Here is a 7,946-nt window from a genome sequence, read left to right as displayed (position 1 = left end):
CCTACTTCCACTTAGGAATATAAAGTGGCTGTAGTGATCTTGTCGGTCTCTGATTCTCAACTTTCACCTACTGGCATGTCAAACACTGCACCATGAACTTGATGATCTCTCTTTTCATACTGCTTCACCAAAAAGACTCTCTAAGATCCCTATACATTTTAGTGCTACCAGAGTGTACAGTATACAGGGATCGGTGCGCTTCTTCCAAAATAACTTTCTTAATCTCAGAATCAACAGGTACACAAAGTCTTGCGCAGAACCTCAAGGCTCCATCATCTGAAATACTGAAATCTTCCTCCAAACCATTTTATACCTTTTTCATAGTTTCTACTAACTCAGCATGTAACGACCCAAAATTTTAATTAATAAAAATAATAAAAGAAAAGGAAAAGAAAGAGAAAAGGGAAGAAAAAGAAATTTTTAAAAGGTGTGTCGGCGAGGCCTCGTCGACAAAGCAGCTGGTCTCGTCGACGAACGTTCTTCATTGGCCAGTCGACGAGGGCACATGTCTCGTTGACGAGGATTAACCGAGTGGGGTTTTAAAAATTTCTAAAATTTGTCGACAAGCTCGCAGCTTCATCGACGAATGTTCTTTTTGGGTTCATCGATGAGTCCACGTGTCTCATCGATGAGGCTCTGCCTATAAATCGAGTTTGCTTCCTTTTTCAGCAAGAAATGTTTTAGGTTTTCACTTTCTCTCTCTAAAAATGGCCTCTATGCCTTCTCTCTTTGAATCTGGCTTGGATTCATCTTGGTTTGACGATCCAAAACCATCATGAGGTTCGTAGGATTGTTCTCTGCAAAGCTGCCAGAGCAGATCGTTGATTTGGGGTTTTGGGGCACCATCCCAAAATCAAGGTAAGTGAGATATTTTGGAGTTTTCTTATGAAATATAATTATATGGAGCCTATGAAGTATTAAATGAGTATTTTTCTGAGATTTGAGTAAGTTGGGAATTTTGGATTACAGGGCCTCGTTTTCCATTCGGATTAGGAAGGAACTTGAGGAGCTGGTAAGGGGAAATATGTTATAATAGTTTTTATCAAACTTTAAACCAATTAAATTTTGGGTATAAAATTTAATATATTTAGGTAAATTTTTATGAACCGTGCAGGCATTGAAAATACTGTTTTTGATTATATATTATATTGGGAAAAATCGTGTGGCATGAAAACAACTTTGATAATTAAATGGTTGCGAGTACTGGTTGATTTCGTCTGTTATTCGCTTGTGGTTGCTGTTTAGATTGCGAATTTTGTTTGATTATGATACTGTTTGGATAAGTAAATACTGTAAATGGGAATGTAATGATGTGTTTATCTGTAATGGATGTGTATTGTTTTATGGTTCATGTAAATTGTGATATAGCATTCGCAGTGGTATGAGGAGGTTGTTATATCGTACCTGATATAACCGTCATATAACGTTAGCAGTGGTATGAGGAGGTCGTTATATGAGCGTTTATATTAGGGGGTAAAACATTGGCAGTGCTATAAGGAGTTTGTTTTACCTATTTACCATGAAAAGGGCGGTATGTGTTGTAACCTGTGTGGTTGAGAATATTATATAGTAACTTGTATGGTTGATAGTCCTGTGTGGAACGTGTAGTCTGTGTGATGTTAGTCCTGGGTGGACATTGTATTTTGTGTAGATATGAATCTTATGTGGATGTGAATGAAAACTATGTGAATTGTCCTGTGTGGATTGGTTGTGGCATGCGTATATATGTGGAACTTTGTAAAATGATGGCATTGGATATGTGTAACTTTAATTACATGAGTATTTGTCGTAAAGTAAAATTCTCCATTGAGGGCTTGCTGAGAAAGCTCAGTGCTCTGGTAATTATCTGTGGGTACCAAAACATAGGGAAAGTACTTGTATGGGCCGGTATGCTTCCCTATTCTCGGAGACTTTGCCTAGATACCTAACCCGAGGGTTTACTGAGGAAGGTGAGTGCCCTGGTTTCAGTTCTAGAGTAAAGGGAACTACTTGTATGGGTGGGTAGACTTTCCTATTCTCGAAAATTATCAGTAAAAGTAATCATGTATGTGTGTATGTGATTGGGTAACAGATAAGTCGATAATGATGCGATTATAGATGCATTTTTCTCTCAGCTGCTATTGATAGTGAAACACAAATATATGTATACTTTGTAATTATATATTAAACACTTCAGCCACACACTGTTGTAACTTATTTCTTCCTTACTAAGAGGTGTCTCACCTTGGCAAATATTTAATCTTTTTAGGTCCTCCAGATGATCGAGCTTAGAAAGCTCTAGGACGGGGTAGTTTTGTGAGTAATAAAAGAACGAATGTGTATAGACTATGTTTAATATTTTGTCTTAGTTATGTAACAATGGAGAATATGGTTGTTCCTTTTTATGGGTTTGCATATGTAAATATATATAGCACTCTGGTATTTATTTGAGATTATTTAGTTAGTTCTGCTGCGTGAATGGTATCAGAGACGTGTGGGTCGGCTGCAGCACCAGATTGGCAATAAATGCCTAGCGATCGCCCTCTACAAAATTTATCCCAAGTCTCTCCAAATCCATCTAAACTAGATGTTGAATCACCATTGCAGATACTGATGAATCCACTGATTTCCAGTTCAGAGCATCAGCTACCACATTAGCCTTTCCCGGATGGTAACTGATGGTGCAGTCATAATCTTTTATCAATTCTAACCATCTCCTCTACCTCATGTTTAGTTCTTTTTGTGTGAAAAAGTATTTAAACTTTTATGATCGGTAAAAATCTCACACCTCCCCCAATATAGATAATGTCTCCAAATTTTCAGCATGTAGACCATCGCTGCTAACTCGAGATCATGGGTAGGGTAATTCTTCTCATATTCTTTCAACTGTCGTGAGACATATACTATAACTCTCCCCTACTGCATCAGAACACAGTCGAATCCTTTATATAACGCATCACTGTAAATTACGAAACCCTTTTCGCCTGAAGGAATCGTCAACACCGGTGTAGTGATGAGTTGTTGCTTCAACTCATGGAAACTCGGCTCACATTCATCAGTCCACTCAAATTTCACACTTTTCCTAGTCAATTTAGTCAACGGACTTGACAATTTAGAAAAAATCTCAACAAACATAAGGTAGTACCCAATTAATCCTAGAAAACTTCTGATTTTTTGTACATTTTTTGGTTGCACCCAATCTACTACCACCTCAATCTTGCTCAGATCTACTAAAATACCACCCTTGGATACCACGTGTACATGGAAGTTAACTTGCTCCAGCCAGAATTTGCACTTCTTAAATTTTGCATGCAATTTTTTCTGCTCACACCTAAAGCACTATCCTCAGATGTTCCTCGCGCTCCTCTAGACTCTTTGAATACACCAATATGTCATTAATAAATACCACCACAAACTGATCTAAATACTTGTGGAAGACCCGATTCATCAAATCCATAAACACTATAGGAGCATTGGTCAGTCCAAACGGCATAACCAAGAATTTGTAGTAGTCATACCGAGTCCCGAATGCTGTCTTTAAAACATCCTCTACTCTAACTTTTACCTAATGATACCTAAACCGTAGATCTATGTTTGAGAAAATCTATGTCCCTTGAAGTTGGTCAACAAATCATCAATGCGGGGAAGTGGGTATTTATTCTTGATAGTCACTTTATTAATTTCTCAGTAGTCGATGCACATTTTCATTGACTCATCTTTCTTTTTCACAAATAAAACCGGCGCTCCTCCCCAGGGTGACACACTAGGCCGAATAAACCCCTTATCTAATAGTTCCTGCAACTGTTCCTTCAATTCTTTTAATTTTTTCGGTGCCATTCTGTATGGCGCTTTCAAAATCGACACTGTCCCTGGAACTAAATCAATAGCAAACTTTACCTCTCGATCAAAGGGTAGTCCCGACAAATCCTCTAGAAAAACATCAAGAAAATCTCTCACTATCGGGATGTCCTCTAACCTCAACTCCCCTTCTGATATCTCCTTCACATAGGCCACTTATTCCTAACAACCCTCTAACAACAATTACCTCTCCTGAATAGCAGATAACAACTGTGGTGGGGTGTGCACACTCATCCCCACGAATCTGTACTCCTGTCCTCTTGGAGGTCTGAACACTACCTCTCTCTAATTGCAGTAAATACTGGCATAGTGAGGAGCTAGCCAGTCCATCCTCAGTATCACCTCAAACCCATGCATATCCAAGACCACCAGATTAGCTAATAAAGACCTCCCTTAAATGCAGACTGGACAGTTCCTAAGTACCTTCTCACATATCCCTACAGCCCCTATCGGCGTAGCCACTGACAAACTAACACCCAACTGTTGTGTTTCTAACCTGCAAAATTTAACAAACTCTCAGGCGATAAAATAATGAGTCACCCCTGAATCAAACAAAGCAATAGCTATAAATGAAAGTATTGAAACAGTACCTGTCACGACATCTCCTGCTGCCTCAGCATCCCCTAGTGTTAATGCATAAACTCGTGTTGGGGCGATATTGCTCTATTGTCCGCCTCAGGGTGCCTGGCGACCTCCTCTAAATGGTTTAGGAATAGGCGCAATAGCTGGTGGTGCTCGGCAGTCTCTCACCATATGGACGGGATGATGGCATTGATAGCAAGTAATCTCCCTGACCCGACACTCTCTCGAGTGTCTTCTGTAGTATATGGGACAAGGAGGGGGCATATGTATGCCCTATACTGCCCAATATCCCACTCCCTGTCTCTATCTTCCTCTACTATCCTGCCTCCTCCAAGGCCTCCGACTAGACCTTGCCTGAAAATTTGGAGGCACTGGCCTCTTTCCCTAGCTCTGCACTACAGTGCCTCTCTGTAGGCCACTCTCAATCACTGTAGCTCTATCCACTACATCTGCAAAGGCTAGGCTCGGAAGCCTATGACCTACTCAAACAAGCTCTGTCTTAGACCCTCCTCAAACTTCCACGCCTTCCACTCCTCATCCTGCACTAAATATGAGGCAAAACGGGACAGCTCAATGAATCTAGCTGCATACTATTGTACCGTCATCAGCCCCTGCGTCAAGTGCAAGAACTCTGCTACCTTCGCACTTCTAACAGTAACGAGAAAGTATTTCTCGAAAAAGATCTCCTTGAAGCGGCTCCACGTCACCACTACAGGGTCAGGTCTCTACTCCTCTAGTAGTCTCGCAAATCTCCACCATCGTTTAGCTTCCCCAACCAACCTAAATATCGCAAATAGTACCTTTTGCTCATCTGTACACAGAAGAACTTTCAACATATCCTCTATATCTTGGACCCAATTCTTAGCTACCAGTGGGTCACCCCTCCAGAGAACAACGAAGGTCTCATACGCGTGAACTGCCCAATCGTGCAACTCTGCTCCCTTGAACTCCTAGCCATCTCTGCCATCACCTGCTGGCTGATGCTACGTAGCACTACATCAGGGTCTCTACCACCTACATTGGAATGCCTTGCATCATCACCTCCAGCCTGTGCACTGCTACTCCCTGGATCCATCCTAAAAAAGGTATAAAAAAATTATAGAACTCTATCATCTCAACATCGTTTAATATAATGAACAAACTAAACTCATAAAATATTCCTCTATAATCATCCATTTCCAATATCCTCAACCCAATTTAAGATTCAGTCCTACTACTCAGAAACAAGAACCGACGATTGTCACCCCAGGAAAATCACAGAAACAACCACTAAACTCCTGCCTCCAGGTCACAAGATAGAACGCTAAATTTCCAATCTTATCCTCTAACAATCACTAACTTACCTCAATCTACTCATTTCTTATTTTTATCAAAATTCATTACTATACTCTAGTATTGTATTCTGCTGTTTACTAAATTATGCAGAACCTAGCAACCTAAGCTCTAATACCAAACTGTGACGCCCTGATTTTCATACCATTTTTTTTAAATATATATAAAACATTTTCACATATACTCAGCCATCACATCAGCCACATTGGAATTTTTATGTCGTATCAGCATAACCCAACCTGAAGTGGGATACCGAGTAATCAGTCAAACTTATATAACAACCATACCAGCGGAAGTCATCATTTATAGACCATTCATAATATAAATACCCAGAGTACTAAACATCCATATATATACAAAACCAACATACTCCCAAAAATCAATCAAACTCTAGGAGAAACATACATCCCTAGCTCAAAAACACTGACCCTGTCTAGACAGGGTATAAACTCCTCTCTATCTCGGAGCTCAATCTCCAAGCTTGTCACGGTTCCCTGAAATATTTTGATATTTGGGTGAGACACATCTCAATAAGACGGAATAAATTATTTACAGTGTGTGGTAGTATGAGTTTCATTATATCATAACATATATTCATTTCAGTGATAATACCTTCTGAGAAAAATAGACCAATTCCGCATTTATAATCATATAGATATACAATACAAGCTTTTAAAAGCTTTAATTCCCTTTTTCAATCTCATTCACATGCAATCCATGTTTATCAGTGAAAGTTCCTGAGAATAAGGGAGATTACATGCTCATACATGTAGCTTACCTCTACTATGATATCGTTTGTAACCTTACCTGATTAACTCGGGTTTGGCTACAACTGATACTTATTAGGGCACTCACCTTACTTAGTAAGCCCTCATGTAGAGAGTTTTACTTCACCCTAATTATTTATATTATTAAACTCACACTCTTTCTTTCCACTTTCAATTTTATTTCATCATCTAGCACATAAGTGACTTCAGTAACTAGTACATCCACGTATGTAACTCATGGCTGTTCCGAGGATATTCTCCACACCATGCTTTCCCCCATGGTCAAGGTTGTGCGACTCGAAGGCTGGATCTAACCACGGTTGGCCTATCTAGTTAGATCAAAATAAACAATCCATATACTCGTTTGTAGTACGAATGACCTGCCATAAACCCTGGTCCGGACCCATGGGGCAAAACTACCCTTCTCACTAGCTCATTTGACTATCACGCCGCACACTCCACGAGTTCGTGTGGTTGCACGTAATCACCACTAGCAACGGTATCGTGCTCAATAACAACAATCGTCCATCAGGGTTCTCATTTCCACATTTCATCATTCACATTTCTCAGTCACATTCTAGAATTCATAATTGCAGTATTCACATTGCAATTTTCCACATTTCTATATTCACCATTCCAGTATTCACATTTCACATTCATATTGCTGTATTCACATTGAAATATTCACATTCTCATATTCGCATTTCAATATTCATATTTCAACATTTCCATTGTAGTATTCACATTGCAATATTCACATTTCTAGTAATCATATTTCAACATTCACATTGCAGCATTACATTGCAATATTCACATTTTCATAGTCAATTTCAGTATTCGTAGCTCATCACAATAGTATATATATATCTCATTTCACATTATTCGACATTTCTCAGCAAAACATTTCCATCTTTCATATTTCATCATTTCTTAGAAGATATTCCTCAATATATACTCATTTCAATGTTTCTCAATAAAATGATTCTCATATCATTTCAATTCAGCATTAACATCACTGAGTTTCCCTTATATTCATTTCTGCACAAAACATTTCAATATATGTTTTTATCATATTCTCATTATTCCCAGTGCAAATTGTTTAACCCAGTTTCAAACACATTTCAGTATAAATCATATGCCACACAATTTTCATCTGATATTCATATCATAATACTTTCAGGTAAAATATCATATTTCATTTTCACATATTTCTCAACCAGTAATTCTCAGAAAAGACTGCTATAATTTATTCCCCTTACTTGGCTTACTGAGAGGTCCACTAACACCATAAATATTATGCTACTCGGCGTTTACAGCTCAAAAGTCTAAAATTGCATTAACCCCGGATCAATCAACTCGACCTCTAGAATATTATCATTTAATATTCCCTAGGCCCCAAATACTCCAATTTAACAATTAAAACTAATA

Source organism: Malania oleifera, chromosome 13 (genome assembly GCF_029873635.1).
Source record: "Malania oleifera isolate guangnan ecotype guangnan chromosome 13, ASM2987363v1, whole genome shotgun sequence".
NCBI classification, from domain to species: domain Eukaryota; kingdom Viridiplantae; phylum Streptophyta; class Magnoliopsida; order Santalales; family Ximeniaceae; genus Malania; species Malania oleifera.
The sequence above is the reverse complement of the archived record's forward strand: the minus strand, read 5'-3'. Positions refer to the sequence as shown.